Here is an 18,427-nt window from a genome sequence, read left to right on the forward strand (position 1 = left end):
CTGGAGGCAAAGGTGCCTTTTTACTGCAGGATAAGAAAAAAACGAAAGGACAAGGTCCTGATTTTCGTTCCTTTCGTTCAGATAAATCCCAACGTAAGCAGCCCTCCGAAAAAGCCCAAGCAATCCAGGGGGGCTTGGAAGCCGGCTCAGTCCTGGAATAAATCCAAGCAGAACAAGAAGCCTGCCGAGACAAAGTCGGCATGAAGAGTCTGCCCCCGATCCGGCTCTGGATCCTGTAGGGGGCAGACTGTCGCTCTTTTCGGACGCTTGGTTTGGGGACGTACAAGACCCGTAGGTCCTGGAGGTCATCGCTCAGGGATACAGGATAGGTTTCAAGTCTCATCCACCCAAGGGCAGATTCCTCTTGTCAAACCTGTCTTCAAGGCCAGAAAATAGAGAAGCCTTTCTGGGGTGCGTGAGGGATCTCTCCTCCCTGGGAGTCATTGTCCCGGTACCTTTTACAGAAAGAGGTCTGGGATACTATTCAAACCTTTTTGTGGTTCCAAAGAAGGAGGGATCTTTCCTCACGATTCTGGACCTAAAGTGCTTAAACAAGTTCCTATCTGTCCCCTTGTTCAAGATGGAGACAGTAAGGTCTATCCTTCCCTTAGTTCAGGAAGGACAGTTCATGACCACGATAGATCTGAAGGATGCTTACCTTCACTTCCAATACACAAGGAAAACTTCAAGTTCCTAAGATTTGCGTTCCTGGACCAGCACTTCCAAATTATTGCACTTCCGTTTGGTCTAGCTACTGCTCCAATAGTTTTTTACGAAGGTTCTAAGGGCTCTGCTTGCAGTGGCCAGAACCAGAGGTATAGCAGTAGTGCCATACTTGGACGATATTCTGGTTCAAGCTCCATCCTGTCGTCTGGCAGAGGACCAATCAAAAGCCCTTCTATCTCTTCTTCGATCTCATGGATAGAAGATAAACTTAGAAAAGAGTTCTCTTATTCCCAGTACCAGGGTGGAATTTCTGGGTACTATAATAGACTCCATATCCATGAGGATATTTCTTACAGACCAGACTTTACACGCTAACTTCCGCTTGTCTTGCCCTCCAGACCTCCTTAAAGGGACACTGAACCCAAATTTTTTTTTCGTGATTCAGATAGAGCATTCAATTTTAAGCAACTTTCTAATTTACTCCTATTATTAGTTTGTCTTTTCTCTTCTAGCCTGGCCTAAGCTAGCTTCAACCCAGTTTATCAGGTTTCAGTCGGACAACATAACGTCAGTGGCTTACATCAATCATCAGGGAGAAACCCGGAGTTAAGATCTGGTGGAGATGTCTTCCCTTCCACCTTGGCGTCTTCCATTAAGGAAGGACCTTCTTCTGCAGGGTCTCTTCATCCAAATCTTGTTTCTCTGAAGCTGACTGCTTGGAGATTAAACACTTGATTCTTTCTAAGCGTGGTTTTTCTGAGTCAGTCATTGAGACTATGATTCAGGCTTGTAAGCCTGTGACTAGGAAAAATGTATTATAAGATTTGGCGTATATTTGTATTGATGTGAATCCAAAGGCTACTCGTGGAGTAGAGTTAGGATTCCTAGGATTTTGTCTTTTCTCCAGGACGGTTTGGAGAAAGGTTTATCTGCTAGTACCCTGAAGGGTCAAATTTCTGCTTTATCTATTTTATTGCACAAGCGTCTGGCGGATGTGCCAGATGTTCATTCTTTTTGTCAGGCCTTGGTTAAAATTCGGCCTGTGTTTGTCTACTACTCCACCTTGAAGTCTTAATTTGGTTCTTAGAGTCCTTCAACAGGCTCTGTTTGAACCTATGCATTCTTTGGATATTAAGAGGTTATCTTGGAAGGTTTTGTTTCTGGTGGCTGTTTCTTCGGCTCAAAGAGTTTCGGAGCTTTCAGACTTACAGTATGAATCGCCTTTTCTTATTTTTTACTCTGATAAGGTAGTTCTGTGTACTGGCTTGGATTTTCTTCCCAAGGTTGTTTCTGATAAGAATATTAATGAAGAGATTGTTGTTCCTTCTTTGTGTCCTATTCCTTCTTCTCATAAGGAGCTTTTGTTGCACAACCTGGATGTGGTTCGTGCATTGAAATATTATTTGCAGGTGACTAAGGATTTTCGCCAGTCTTCTTTGTTGTCTTTTCTGGGAAGCGTAAGGGTAAGAAAGCTACGACTACTTCTCTTTCTTGTTGTTTGAGGAGTGTTATTCGCTTGGCATATGAGACTGCTGGTCAGCAGCCTCCTGAGAGAATCACGGCTCATTCAACGAGGGCTGTTTCTTCTTCTTGGGCTTTCAAAAATGGAGCTTCTGTAGATCAGCTTTGCAAGGAGGTGACTTCGTCATCTTTGCATACTTTTTCTAAATTTTACAAATGTAATACTTTTGCTTCAGCAGATGCTTCTTTTGGGAGAAAGGTTCTTCAAGCAGTGGTGCCTTCTGTTTAGGTTAACTGTCTTGTCCCTCTAGCTTGGGTATTGGTTCCCAACAGTAATTAAGATGATCCGTGGACTCACCGTGTCATTAGAAAGAAAACATAATTTATTCTTACCTGATAAATTTATTTATTTCTTGACACGGTGAGTCCACGGCCCGCAATGTTTTTCAGACAGTTTGCTTTTCTTTAAACTTCAGACACCTCTGCACCTTAGATTACTTCCTTTCTCCTTTCCCTTTGGTCGAATGACTGGGGATTGTGGGTAGGGAGAGTGGTATTTAACAGCTTTTGTGGGGTGCTCTTTGTCTCTTCCTGCTGGTCAGGAGTGATATTCCCAACAGTAATTAAGATGATCTGTGGACTCACCGTGTCAAGAAATAAATACATTTATCAGGTAAGAATAAATTATGTTTTTTTTTTTTTAAGAATAGTCATTTTAATCAGAGGCTTTAAAATACTACTGCTACTGATTCATCAGCTGGGCTCTTTAAATTGACTATGTACTGTGCAATCGGGTTCCCCTTAATGTATTTCAAATGACTTGCTATACCTGCTGCAAAGCTTAAAATGTATGGGGATTTGCTCCTTTTGGTTTATTATGTATATGAATAACTATTTCTGCTTATTAAAACAATGGCCAATATGAGCTGAGATTGAAGGGAGTACAGACCTTGATATCTTATCTCTCTGTATAGTTACAGAAAGTACTCCTTATCCCTCAATGTATACACAACACCAATACTTAGAGATAAATGGAAAATTATCATTTTGAAATCTTACGGCTAGATTAGTTTTGTCGGTAAAACCGCCGCACTCCTGCCTCACAAACACTATAATAAATTGTATTAAGTCTTAATCTGCCATCCCTAACATCGCCGCCACCTACCTACAATTATTAACCCCTAATCTCCCGCCCCCAACGTCGCCGCTACTATAATAAAGTTATTATCCCCTAAACCTAAGTCTAACCCTAACACCTCCTAAGTTAAATATAATTTAAATAAATCCAAATAAAATTACTATAATTAAATAAATTAATCCTATTTAAAACGAAATACTTACCTATAAAATAAACCCTAATATAGCTACAATATAACTAATAGTTACATTGTAGCTATTTTAGGATTTATATTTATTTTACAGGCAACTTTGTATTTATTTTAACTAGGTACAATAGCTATTAAATAGTTAATAACTATTTAATAGCTACCTAGTTAAAATAATTACAAAATTACCTTTAAAATAAATCCTAACCTAAGTTACAAATACACCTAATACTACACTATCAATAAATTAATTAAAGGCCATAATACCCAAATGTTTAAACACTTGAAAGTGATGCAGCATAGCTGTAAAAAGCTGACTAGAAAATATCTCCTGAACATCTCTATGTAAAAAAGAAAGATATTTTACCTCAAAAGTTCCTCAGTAGCCACCTCCCATTGTAAAGGATTTCTAAGCAGCATTTTAGTGTGTCTGTCCTGGGACATCTGAAGGGATGAGCATCGTGCACTCTCATATTATTTCACCAATCAGGTAAAGGAAGTTTACAATGAAATCTCATGAGAGTCAAGTCAAATCTCATGAGATCACAGTAAAAGTTCATGACCTCAGCACTGCTGATGCTGATTGGCTGCTGTTCATTTCTTCATTTTTTTTTAAATTTTTTTACCTTTAGCTGGGAGCAGTTGAGTATAACTTTTTACACAGAACTTATTCTGCTGAGCTGAGGAGATTGTGAGGTAAAATATCTTCCTTTTTTACATAGAGATGCTCAGGTGATATTTTCCTGTCAGCTTTTTACAGTTATACTGCATCAGTTTCAAGTGATTTAGCATATGAGTATTATGTCCCTTTAATTAATTTAACTACAATTATCTAATATAAAATACAATTAAATAAACTAAACTATATTACAAAAAAACAAACACTAAATTACAAAAAAATAAAAAAATATTAAAAGAATTTTAATCTAATTACACCTAATCTAAGCCCCCTAATAAAATAAGAAAGCCCCCCAAAATAATAAAATTCCCTATCCTAAACTAAATTACAAAGTAATCAGCTCTTTTACCAGCCCTTAAAAGGGCTTTTTGCGGGGCATTGCCCCAAAGTAATCAGCTCTTTTACCTGTAAAAAAAACAAATACAATACCCCCCCAACATTACAACCCACCACCCACACACCCCTATTCTAAAACCCACCCGATCCCCCCTTAAAAGAACCTAACACTACCCCATTGAAGATCACCCTACCTTGAGCCGTCTTCAGCCAGCCGGACACCGATGGGGCAGAAGAGGACATCCGGACCGGCATAAGTCTTCATCCGATCGGGGCAGAAGAGGTCCTTCATCCAAGCGGCATCTTCTATCTTCAATCAATCGGAGCGGAGCGGGTCCATCTTCTATCCAGCCGACGCGGAGGCTTCCTCTTCTTCCAATGTCCTAACAAAGAATGACGGTTGCTTTAAATGACGTCATCCAAGATGGCGTCCCTCGAATTCAATCCGATTGGCTGATAGAATCCTGTCAGCCAATCGGAATTCGAGGGACGCCATCTTGGATGACGTCATTTAAAGGAACCGTCATTCTTCGTTAGGACATCGGAAGAAGAGGATGGCTCCGCGTTGGCTGGATAGAAGATGGACCCGCTCTGCTCCGATTGATTGAAGATAGAAGATGCCGCTTGGATGAAGACTTCTGCTGGATGGAGGACCTCTTCTGCCACGATCGGATGCAGACTTCTGGCCGGATCAGATGAAGACTGGTGCCGGTCCGGATGTCCTCTTCTGCCCCATCGGTGCCCGGCTGGCTGAAGACGGCTCAAGGTAGGGTGATCTTCAATGGAGTAGTGTTAGTTTTTTTTAAGGGGGGATCGGGTGGGTTTTAGAGTAGGAGTGTGTGGGTGGTGGGTTGTAATGTTGGGGGGGTATTGTATTTATTTTTTTTACAGGTAAAAGAGCTGATTACTTTGGGGCAATGCCCCGCAAAAAGCGCTTTTAAGGGCTGGTAAAAGAGCTGATTACTTTGTAATTTAGTTTAGGATAGGGAATTTTATTATTTTGGGGGGCTTTTTTATTTTATTAGGGGGCTTAGATTAGGTGTAATTAGATTAAAATTCTTGTAATATTTTTTTATTTTTTGTAATTTAGTGTTTGTTTTTGTATGTTGGATAATTGTATTTAATTTATTGATAGTGTAGTGTTAGGTGTATTTGTAACTTAGTTTAGGATTTATTTTGCAGGTAATTTTTTAATTATTTTAACTAGGTAGCTATTAAATAGTTATTAACTATTTAATAGCTATTGTACCTAGTTAAAATAAATACAAAGTTGCCTGTAAAATAAATATAAATCCTAAAATAGCTACAAAGTAACTATTAGTTATATTGTAGCTATATTAGGGTTTATTTTATAGGTAAGTATTTAGTTTTAAATAGGATTAATTTATTTAAAGGGACAGTCTAGGCCAAAATAAAATTTCATGATTCAGATAGAGCATGTAATTTTAAACAATTTTCCAATTTACTTTTATCACCAATTTTGCTTTGTTCTCTTGGTATTCTTAGTTGAAAGCTTAACCTAGGAGGTTCATATGCTAATTTCTTAGCCCTTGAAGCTCACCTCTTTCAGAATGTGTTTTAACAGTTTTTCACCACTAGAGGGTGTTAGTTCACGTATTTCATATAGATAACACTGTGCTCGTGCACGAGAAGTTATCTGGGAGCAGGCACTGATTGGCTAGACTGCAAGTCTGTCAAAAGAACTGAAAAAAGGGGCAGTTTGCAGAGGCTTAGATACAAGATAATCACAGAAGTTAAAAGTATATTATTATAACTGTGTTGGTTATGCAAAACTGGGAAATGGTTAATAAAGGGATTATCTATCTTTTAAAACAATAAAAATTCTGTTGTAGACTGTCCCTTTTATTATAGTAATTTTATTTAGATTTATTTAAATTATATTTAACTTGGGGGTGTTAGGGTTAGACTTAGGTTTAGGGGTTAATAACTTTATTATAGTAGCGGCGACGTTGGGGGCGGGAGATTAAGGGTTAATAATTGTAGGTAGGTGGCGGCGATGTTAGGGACGGCAGATTAGGGGTTAATACGATTTATTATAGTGTTTGCGAGGCAGGAGTGCGGCGGTTTAGGGGTTAATACATTTTTCTCCAACATTGGTGTGTCCGGTCCACGGCGTCATCCATAACTTGTGGGAATATTCTCTTCCCCAACAGGAAATGGCAAAGAGCACAGCAAAAGCTGTCCATATAGTCCCTCCCAGGCTCCGCCCCCCCAGTCATTCTCTTTGCCGCTCTGAACAAGTAGCATCTCCACGGAGATGGTGAAGAGTATGTGGTGTTTAGTTGTAGTTTTTTATTCTTCTATCAAGAGTTTGTTATTTTAAAATAGTGCTGGTATGTACTATTTACTCTGAAACAGAAAGAGATGAAGAGTTCTGTTTAAAAGAGGAGTATGATTTTAGCAGCAGTAACTAAAATCATTTGCTGTTCCCACACAGGACTGTTGAGCTGAGAGAACTTCAGTTGGGGGGAACAGTTTGCAGACTTTTCTGCTCAAGGTATGACTAGGCATTTTTCTAACAAGACTGTGTAATGCTGGAAGGCTGTCATTTTTCCCTCATGGGGATCGGTAAGTCATTTTCTTAGACTCAAACAGAATAAAGGGCTTATTATGGGCTATAAACTGGTGGACACTTTTAGGGGCTAAATCAATTGCTTTATTTAAGTATTATATGCAGTTTGAAGTGAATTTCACACTTTTCTAATACTGGGGAACGTTTTTAGCGCCAGGCACTTGTTAAGACACCTTCCCAGTCAGGAAGGGCCTTTCTCTATAGTAGGCAGAGCCTCATTTTCGCGCCATTATTGCACAGTTACTTTTGAGTACAGTACATGCAGCTGCATGTGTGAGGGTCTGGCATCCACTGAAAACGATCCTAGAAGGCTTCAACTGGTATCGTATACCCCCCTGGTATTGGTGAAGTCGCAACAAAGGCTGTGGCTGGGACTGTAGGGAGGTTAAAATTGCAAACGGCTCCGGTTTCCACATTTTAAGGATTAACAGCTTGCTTGGGGTGCAATACTTTGAATGCATTAAGACACTGTGGTGAAAATTTGAAAAAGATTGGATAATTCCTTCATAGTTTTTCACATATTCAGAAATAAAGTGTGCCCTGTTTAACATTTAAAGAGAACGTAACGGTTTTGTTTTAAAACGGTTTTTGTGCTTTATTAACCAGTTTAAGCCTGTTTAACATGTCTGTGCCTTCAGATAGATCATGTTCTGTATGTATGGAAGCCAATGTGGTTTCCCCTTCAAATATGTGTGATAATTGTGCCATAGCGTCCAAACAAAATAAGGACAGTACTGTCACAAATAGTAAGGTTGCCCAGGATGATTCCTCAGATGAAGGAAGTAGACATAGTTCTACATCATCTCCTTCTGTGTCTGTACCAGTTATGCCCGCGCAGGCGACCCCTAGTACTTCTAGCGCGCCAATGCTTGTTACTATGCAACAATTGACGGCAGTAATGGATAACTCCATAGCTAATATTTTATCCAAAATGCCAGCATTTCAGAGAAAGCGCGATTGCTCTGTTTTAAACACTGTAGAGCAGGAGGGCGCTGATGATAACTTTTCTGTCATACCCTCACACCAATCTGAAGTGGCAGTGAGGGAGGGTTTGTCAGATGGGGAAATTTCTGATACAGGAAGAATTTCTCAGCAGGCAGAACCTGATGTTGTGACATTTAAATTTAAATTAGAGCATCTCCGCGCATTACTTAAGGAGGTGCTATCTACTCTGGATGATTGTGACAATCTGGTCATCCCAGAAAAATTGTGCAAGATGGACAAGTTCCTAGAGGTCCCGGTGCACCCTGATGCTTTTCCGATACCTAAACGGGTGGCGGACATAGTGAATAAGGAGTGGGAGAAGCCAGGCATACCTTTTGTCCCTCCTCCTATATTTAAGAAATTGTTCCCTATGGTCGACCCCAGGAAGGACTTATGGCAAACAGTCCCTAAGGTCGAGGGGGCGGTTTCTACACTAGCCAAGCGCACGACCATTCCTATTGAGGACAATTGTGCTTTCAAAGATCCTATGGATAAAAAATTGGAAGGTTTGCTTAAAAAGATTTTTGTACAGCAAGGTTACCTCCTTCAACCTATTTCGTGCATTATTCCTGTCACTACAGCGGCGTGGTTCTGGTTCGAGGAACTGGAAAAGTTGCTCAGTAGGGAGACTCCGTATGAGGAAGTCATGGACAGAATTCACGCACTTAATTTAGCTAATTCCTTTATTTTAGACGCCGCTTTGCAGTTAGCGAGGTTAGCGGCGAAAAATTCAGGGTTTGCAATTGTGGCGCGCAGAGCGCTCTGGCTAAAGTCTTGGTCGGCGGATGTATCTTCCAAGACAAAATTGCTTAATATCCCTTTCAAAGGTAAGACCCTTTTTGGGCCAGAATTGAAAGAGATTATTTCAGACATCACTGGGAGTAAGGGCCATGCCCTCCCACAGGATAGGCCTTTCAAGGCTAAGAATAAGTCCAATTTTCGTTCCTTTCGCAATTTCAGGAATGGAACGGCTTCCAACTCTGCAGCCTCTAGACAAGAGGGTAACGCTTCCCAGACTAAACCAGCTTGGAAACCAATGCAAGGCTGGAACAAGGGTAAACAGGCCAAGAAGCCTGCTGCTGCTACCAAAACAGCATGAAGGGGTAGCCCCCGATCCGGGACCGGATCTAGTAGGGGGCAGACCCTCTCTCTTTGCTCAGACTTGGGCAAGAGATGTTCAGGATCCCTGGGCACTAGAAATAGTCTCTCAGGGTTATCTTCTAGAATTCAAGGAACTACCCCCAAGGGGAAGGTTCCACATGTCTCACTTATCTTCAAACCAAATAAAGAGACAGGCATTCTTACATTGTGTAGAAGACCTGTTAAAGATGGGAGTGATACACCCAGTTCCAACTGTGGAACAAGGTCAGGGGTTTTACTCAAATCTGTTTGTAGTTCCCAAAAAAGAGGGAACTTTCAGACCAATTCTGGATTTAAAAATTCTAAACAAATTTCTCAGAGTTCCATCGTTCAAAATGGAAACCATTCGAACAATTTTACCTACAATCCAGGAGGGTCAATTTATTACTACCGTGGTTTTAAAGGATGCGTACCTACATATTCCTATCCACAAAGATCATCATCAGTTCCTAAGGTTCGCCTTTCTGGACAAACATTACCAGTTCGTGGCTCTCCCATTCGGGCTAGCCACTGCTCCAAGGATTTTAACAAATGTGCTAGGGTTCCTTCTAGCGGTCCTAAGACCAAGGGGTATTGCAGTGGCACCTTATCTGGACGACATTCTAATCCAAGCGTCGTTTCTTTCCAAAGCAAAGGCTCATACAGACATTGTTCTAGCCTTTCTCAGATCTCACGGGTGGAAGGTGAACGTAGAAAAGAGTTCCCTGTCTCCGTCGACAAGAGTTCCCTTTTTGGGAACAATAATAGATTCTTTAGAAATGAAGATCTTCCTGACAGAAGTCAGAAAGTCAAAGCTTCTAAACGCTTGTCAAGTTCTTCACTCTATTCTGCAGCCTTCCATAGCTCAGTGCATGGAAGTAGTAGGGTTGATGGTTACAGCAATGGACATAGTTCCTTTTGCTCAAATTCATCTAAGACCATTACAACTGTGCATGCTCAAGCAGTGGAATGGGGACTATACAGACTTGTCTCCAATGATTCAAGTAGACCAGATGACCAGAGACTCACTCCGTTGGTGGTTGACCCAGGATCACCTGTCCCAGGGAATGAGTTTCCGCAGACCAGAGTGGGTCATTGTCACGACCAACGCCAGTCTATTAGGCTGGGGCGCGATCTGGGGTTCCCTGAAAGCTCAGGGTCTATGGTCTCGGGAAGAATCTCTTCTCCCGATAAACATCCTGGAACTGAGAGCGATATTCAATGCTCTCCGGGCTTGGCCTCAACTAGCGAAGGCCGGATTCATAAGATTCCAGTCAGACAACATGACGACTGTAGCGTACATCAACCATCAGGGGGGAACAAGGAGTTCCTTGGCGATGAGAGAGGTGTCCAAAATCATCAAATGGGCGGAGGATCACTCCTGCCACCTATCTGCAATCCACATCCCAGGAGTAGACAACTGGGAGGCGGATTATCTGAGTCGTCAGACTTTCCATCCGGGGGAGTGGGAACTCCACCCGGAGGTGTTTGCCCAGTTAACTCAATTATGGGGCATTCCAGACATGGATCTGATGGCGTCTCGTCAGAACTTCAAGGTTCCTTGCTACGGGTCCAGATCCAGGGATCCCAAGGCGGCTCTAGTGGATGCATTAGTGGCGCCTTGGTCGTTCAACCTAGCTTATGCGTTTCCACCGTTCCCCCTCCTTCCCAGGCTTGTAGCCAGGATCAAACAGGAGAAGGCCTCGGTGATTCTGATAGCTCCTGCGTGGCAGCGCAGGACTTGGTATGCAGACCTGGTGAATATGTAATCGGCTCCACCATGGAAGCTACCTTTGAGACAGGATCTTCTAGTACAAGGTCCATTCGAACATCCAAATCTAGTTTCTCTGCAGCTGACTACTTGGAAATTGAACGTTTGATTTTATCCAAGCGTGGGTTTTCAGATTCAGTGATAGATACTCTGATCCAAGCCAGAAAACCTGTGACTAGAAAGATTTACCATAAAATATGGAAAAGATATATCTGTTGGTGTGAATCCAAGGGATTCTCCTGGAGTAAGATTAAAATTCCTAGGATCCTCTCCTTTCTCCAAGAAGGTTTGGATAAGGGATTGTCAGCGAGTTCTCTAAAAGGACAGATTTCTGCTTTATCTGTCTTGTTACACAAACGACTGGCAGCTGTGCCAGATGTACAAGCTTTTGTACAGGCTTTGGTTAGAATCAAGCCTGTTTACAGACCCTTGACTCCTCCCTGGAGTCTAAATTTAGTTTCAGTTCTGCAAGGGGTTCCGTTTGAACCCTTACATTCCATAGATATTAAGTTACTATCTTGGAAAGTTTTGTTTTTGGTTGCTATTTCTTCTGCTAGAAGAGTTTCGGAATTATCTGCTTTGCAGTGTGACCCACCCTATCTGGTGTTCCATTCAGATAAGGTTGTTTTGCGTACCAAGCCTGGTTTTCTTCCAAAAGTTGTTTCCAACAAGAACATTAACCAGGAAATAGTTGTTCCTTCTTTGTGTCCGAATCCAGTTTCAAAGAAGGAACGTTTGTTACACAATTTAGATGTAGTCCGCGCTTTAATGTTCTATTTAGAAGCAACAAAGGATTTCAGACAAACTTCTTCTTTGTTTGTCGTTTATTCTGGTAAGAGGAGAGGACAAAAAGCTACTGCTACCTCTCTTTCTTTCTGGCTGAAAAGCATCATCCGATTGGCTTATGAGACTGCCAGACGGCAGCCTCCTGAACGAATCACAGCTCACTCTACTAGGGCTGTGGCTTCCACATGGGCCTTCAAGAACGAGGCTTCTGCTGATCAGATATGTAAGGCAGCGACTTGATCTTCTCTGCACACTTTTGCCAAATTCTACAAATTTGATACTTTTTCTTCTTCGGAGGCTATTTTTGGGAGAAAGGTTTTGCAAGCCGTGGTGCCTTCTGTTTAGGTAACCTGATTTGCTCCCTCCCTTCATCCGTGTCCTAAAGCTTTGGTATTGGTTCCCACAAGTTATGGATGACGCCGTCGACCGGACACACCAATGTTGGAGAAAACAGAATTTATGCTTACCTGATAAATTACTTTCTCCAACGGTGTGTCCGGTCCACGGCCCGCCCTGGTTTTTTAATCAGGTTTGAAAAATTTCTTTCTCTATACACTACAGTCACCACGGCACCCTATAGTTTCTCCTTTTTTTCTCCTAACCGTCGGTCGAATGACTGGGGGGGCGGAGCCTGGGAGGGAATATATGGACAGCTTTTGCTGTGCTCTTTGCCCTTTCCTGTTGGGGAAGAGAATATTCCCACAAGTTATGGATGACGCCGTGGACCGGACACACCGTTGGAGAAAGTAATTTATCAGGTAAGCATAAATTCTGTTATTATAGTGGCGGCGATGTCCGGTCGGCAGATTAGGGGTTAATAAGTGTAGGTAGGTGGCGGTGACGTTGAGGGGGCAGATTAGGAGTTAATAAAACATAATTTATGTAAGAACTTACCTGATAAATTCATTTCTTTCATATTAACAAGAGTCCATGAGCTAGTGACGTATGGGATATACATTCCTACCAGGAGGGGCAAAGTTTCCCAAACCTTAAAATGCCTATAAATACACCCCTCACCACACCCACAAATCAGTTTAACGAATAGCCAAGAAGTGGGGTGATAAGAAAAAAAGTGCGAAGCATATAAAATAAGGAATTGGAATAATTGTGCTTTATACAAAAAAATCATAACCACCACAAAAAAGGGTGGGCCTCATGGACTCTTGTTAATATGAAAGAAATGAATTTATCAGGTAAGTTCTTACATAAATTATGTTTTCTTTCATGTAATTAACAAGAGTCCATGAGCTAGTGACGTATGGGATAATGACTACCCAAGATGTGGATCTTTCCACACAAGAGTCACTAGAGAGGGAGGGATAAAATAAAGACAGCCAATTCCTGCTGAAAATAATCCACACCCAAAATAAAGTTTAACAAAAAACATAAGCAGAAGATTCAAACTGAAACCGCTGCCTGAAGAACTTTTCTACCAAAAACTGCTTCAGAAGAAGAAAATACATCAAAATGGTAGAATTTAGTAAAAGTATGCAAAGAGGACCAAGTTGCTGCTTTGCAGATCTGGTCAACCGAAGCTTCATTCCTAAACGCCCAGGAAGTAGATACTGACCTAGTAGAATGAGCTGTAATTCTCTGAGGCGGAATTTTACCCGACTCAACATAGGCAAGATGAATTAAAGATTTCAACCAAGATGCCAAAGAAATGGCAGAAGCTTTCTGGCCTTTCCTAGAACCGGAAAAGATAACAAATAGACTAGAAGTCTTACGGAAAGATTTCGTAGCTTCAACATAATATTTCAAAGCTCTAACAACATCCAAAGAATGCAATGATTTCTCCTTAGAATTCTTAGGATTAGGACATAATGAAGGAACCACAATTTCTCTACTAATGTTGTTGGAATTCACAACTTTAGGTAAAAATTCAAAAGAAGTTCGCAACACCGCCTTATCCTGATGAAAAATCAGAAAAGGAGACTCACACGAAAGAGCAGATAATTCAGAAACTCTTCTAGCAGAAGAGATGGCCAAAAGGAACAAAACTTTCCAAGAAAGTAATTTAATGTCCAATGAATGCATAGGTTCAAACGGAGGAGCTTGAAGAGCTCCCAGAACCAAATTCAAACTCCAAGGAGGAGAAATTGACTTAATGACAGGTTTTATACGAACCAAAGCTTGTACAAAACAATGAATATCAGGAAGAATAGCAATCTTTCTGTGAAAAAGAACAGAAAGAGCGGAGATTTGTCCTTTCAAAGAACTTGCGGACAAACCCTTATCTAAACCATCCTGAAGAAACTGTAAAATTCTCGGTATTCTAAAAGAATGCCAAGAAAAATGATGAGAAAGACACCAAGAAATATAAGTCTTCCAGACTCTATAATATATCTCTCGAGATACAGATTTACGAGCCTGTAACATAGTATTAATCACGGAGTCAGAGAAACCTCTATGACCAAGAATCAAGCGTTCAATCTCCATACCTTTAAATTTAAGGATTTCAGATCCGGATGGAAAAAAGGACCTTGTGACAGAAGGTCTGGTCTTAACGGAAGAGTCCATGGTTGGCAAGATGCCATCCGGACAAGATCCGCATACCAAAACCTGTGAGGCCATGCCGGAGCTATTAGCAGAACAAACGAGCATTCCCTCAGAATCTTGGAGATTACTCTTGGAAGAAGAACTAGAGGCGGAAAGATATAGGCAGGATGATACTTCCAAGGAAGTGATAATGCATCCACTGCCTCCGCCTGAGGATCCCGGGATCTGGACAGATACCTGGGAAGTTTCTTGTTTAGATGAGAGGCCATCAGATCTATCTCTGGGAGCCCCCACATTTGAACAATCTGAAGAAATACCTCTGGGTGAAGAGACCATTCGCCCGGATGCAACGTTTGGCGACTGAGATAATCCGCTTCCCAATTGTCTACACCTGGGATATGAACCGCAGAGATTAGACAGGAGCTGGATTCCGCCCAAACCAAAATTCGAGATACTTCTTTCATAGCCAGAGGACTGTGAGTCCCTCCTTGATGATTGATGTATGCCACAGTGGTGACATTGTCTGTCTGAAAACAAATGAACGATTCTCTCTTCAGAAGAGGCCAAAACTGAAGAGCTCTGAAAACTGCACGGAGTTCCAAGATATTGATCGGTAATCTCACCTCCTGAGATTCCCAAACTCCTTGTGCCGTCAGAGATCCCCACACAGCTCCCCAACCTGTGAGACTTGCATCTGTTGAAATTACAGTCCAGGTCGGAAGAACAAAAGAAGCCCCCTGAATTAAACGAAGGTGATCTGTCCACCACGTTAGAGAGTGCCGAACAATCGGTTTTAAAGATATTAATTGATATATCTTCGTGTAATCCCTGCACCATTGGTTCAGCATACAGAGCTGAAGAGGTCGCATGTGAAAACGAGCAAAGGGGATCGCGTCCGATGCAGCAGTCATAAGACCTAGAATTTCCATGCATAAGGCTACCGAAGGGAATGATTGAGACTGAAGGTTTCGACAGGCTGAAATCAATTTTAGACGTCTCTTGTCTGTTAAAGACAGAGTCATGGACACTGAATCTATCTGGAAACCCAGAAAGGTTACCCTTGTTTGAGGAATCAAAGAACTTTTTGGTAAATTGATCCTCCAACCATGATCTTGAAGAAACAACACAAGTCGATTCGTATGAGACTCTGCTAAATGTAAAGACTGAGCAAGTACCAAGATATCGTCCAGATAAGGAAATACCACAATACCCTGTTCTCTGATTACAGACAGAAGGGCACCGAGAATCTTTGTGAAAATTCTTGGAGCTGTAGCAAGGCCAAACGGTAGAGCCACAAATTGGTAATGCTTGTCTAGAAAAGAGAATCTCAGGAACTGATAATGATCTGGATGAATCGGAATATGCAGATATGCATCCTGTAAATCTATTGTGGACATATAATTCCCTTGCTGAACAAAAGGCAATATAGTCCTTACAGTTACCATCTTGAACGTTGGTATCCTTACATAACGATTCAATAATTTTAGATCCAGAACTGGTCTGAAGGAATTCTCCTTCTTTGGTACAATGAAGAGATTTGAATAAAACCCCATCCCCTGTTCCGGAACTGGAACTGGCATAATTACTCCAGCCAACTCTAGATCTGAAACACAATTCAGAAATGCTTGAGCTTTCACTGGATTTACTGGGACATGGGAAAGAAAAAATCTCTTTGCAGGAGGTCTCATCTTGAAACCAATTCTGTACCCTTCTGAAACAATGTTCTGAATCCAAAGATTGTGAACAGAATTGATCCAAATTTCTTTGAAAAAACGTAACCTGCCCCCTACCAGCTGAACTGGAATGAGGGCCGTACCTTCATGTGAACTTAGAAGCAGGCTTTGCCTTTCTAGCAGGCTTGGATTTATTCCAGACTGGAGATGGTTTCCAAACTGAAACTGCTCCTGAGGACGAAGGATCAGGCTTTTGTTCTTTGTTGAAACGAAAGGAACGAAAACGATTGTTAGCCCTGTTTTTACCTTTAGACTTTTTATCCTGTGGTAAAAAAGTTCCTTTCCCACCAGTAACAGTTGAAATAATAGAATCCAACTGAGAACCAAATAATTTGTTTCCCTGGAAAGAAATGGAAAGTAGAGTTGATTTAGAAGCCATATCAGCATTCCAGGTCTTAAGCCATAAAGCTCTTCTGGCTAAGATAGCCAGAGACATAAATATAACATCAACTCTAATAATATCAAAAATGGCATCACAGATGAAATTATTAGCATGCTGGAGAAGAATAATAATATCATGAGAATCACGATTTGTTACTTGTTGCGCTAGAGTTTCCAACCAAAAAGTTGAAGCTGCAGCAACATCAGCCAATGGTATAGCAGGTCTAAGAAGATTACCTGAACATAGATAAGCTTTTCTTAGAAAAGATTCAATTTTTCTATCTAAAGGATCCTTAAACGAGGTACCATCTGACGTAGGAATGGTAGTACGTTTAGCAAGGGTAGAAATAGCCCCATCAACTTTAGGGATTTTGTCCCAAAATTCTAACCTGTCAAGCGGAACAGGATATAATTGCTTAAAACGTTTAGAAGGAGTAAATGAATTACCCAATTTATCCCATTCCTTAGCAATTACTGCAGAAATAGCATTAGGAACAGGAAAGACTTCTGGAATAACCGCAGGAGCTTTAAAAACCTTATCCAAACGTATAGAATTAGTATCAAGAGGACTAGAATCCTCTATTTCTAAAGCAATTAGTACTTCTTTAAGTAAAGAGCGAATAAATTCCATCTTAAATAAATATGAAGATTTATCAGCATCAATCTCTGAGATAGAATCCTCTGAACCAGAAGAGTCCAAAGAATCAGAATGATGGTGTTCATTTAAAAATTCATCTGTAGAGAGAGAAGATTTAAAAGACTTTTTACGTTTACTAGAAGGAGAAATAACAGACAAAGCCTTCTTTATGGATTCAGAAACAAAATCTCTTATGTTATCAGGAACATTCTGCACCTTAGATGTTGAGGGAACTGCAACAGGCAATGGTACATCACTAAAGGAAATATTATCTGCTTTAACAAGTTTGTCATGACAATTATTACAAACAACAGCTGGAGGAATAGCTACCAAAAGTTTACAGCAGATACACTTAGCTTTGGTAGATCCAGCAGGCAGTGGTTTTCCTGTAGTATCTTCTGGCTCAGATGCAACGTGAGACATCTTGCAATATGTAAGAGAAAAAACAACATATAAAGCAAAATAGATCAAATTCCTTATAAGACAGTTTCAGGAATGGGAAAAAAAATGCCAAACATCAAGCTTCTAGCAACCAGAAGCAAATGAAAAATGAGACTGAAATAATGTGGAGACAAAAGCGACGCCCATATTTTTTGGCGCCAAATAAGACGCCCACATTATTTGGCGCCTAAATGCTTTTGGCGCCAAAAATGACGCCACATCCGGAACGCCGACATTTTTGGCACAAAATAACGTCAAAAATGACGCAACTTCCGGCGACACGTATGACGCCGGAAACGGAAAAGAATTTTTGCGCCAAAAAAGTCTGCGCCAAGAATGACGCAATAAAATGAAGCATTTTCAGCCCCCGCGAGCCTAACAGCCCACAGGGAAAAAAGTCAAATTTTTGAGGTAAGAAAAAATATGATAATTGAAAGCATAATCCCAAATATGAAACTGACTGTCTGGAAATAAGGAAAGTTGAACATTCTGAGTCAAGGCAAATAAATGTTTGAATACATATATTTAGAACTTTATAAATAAAGTGCCCAACCATAGCTTAGAGTGTCACAGAAAATAAGACTTACTTACCCCAGGACACTCATCTACATGTTTGTAGAAAGCCAAACCAGTACTGAAACGAGAATCAGTAGAGGAAATGGTAAATATAAGAGTATATCGTCGATCTGAAAAGGGAGGTAAGAGATGAATCTCTACGACCGATAACAGAGAACCTTATGAAATAGACCCCGTAGAAGGAGATCACTGCATTCAATAGGCAATACTCTCTTCACATCCCTCTGACATTCACTGCACGCTGAGAGGAAAACCGGGCTCCAACTTGCTGCGGATCGCATATCAACGTAGAATCTAGCACAAACTTACTTCACCACCTCCCTTGGAGGCAAAGTTTGTAAAACTGATTTGTGGGTGTGGTGAGGGGTGTATTTATAGGCATTTTAAGGTTTGGGAAACTTTGCCCCTCCTGGTAGGAATGTATATCCCATACGTCACTA

The 18,427-nt window shown here is 41.0% G+C and overlaps 1 protein-coding gene across 5 annotated transcripts in view; it reads left to right on the forward strand.

Annotated features, from left to right (window-relative positions):
* Positions 1 to 18,427, forward strand: part of PHF14 (PHD finger protein 14) — an 809,709-nt gene that overhangs the window by 255,657 nt on the left and 535,625 nt on the right. The gene's annotated exons all lie outside the window — the stretch shown is intronic.

This window comes from Bombina bombina, chromosome 5, assembly GCF_027579735.1.
Source record: "Bombina bombina isolate aBomBom1 chromosome 5, aBomBom1.pri, whole genome shotgun sequence".
Classification (NCBI taxonomy): Eukaryota; Metazoa; Chordata; class Amphibia; order Anura; family Bombinatoridae; genus Bombina; species Bombina bombina.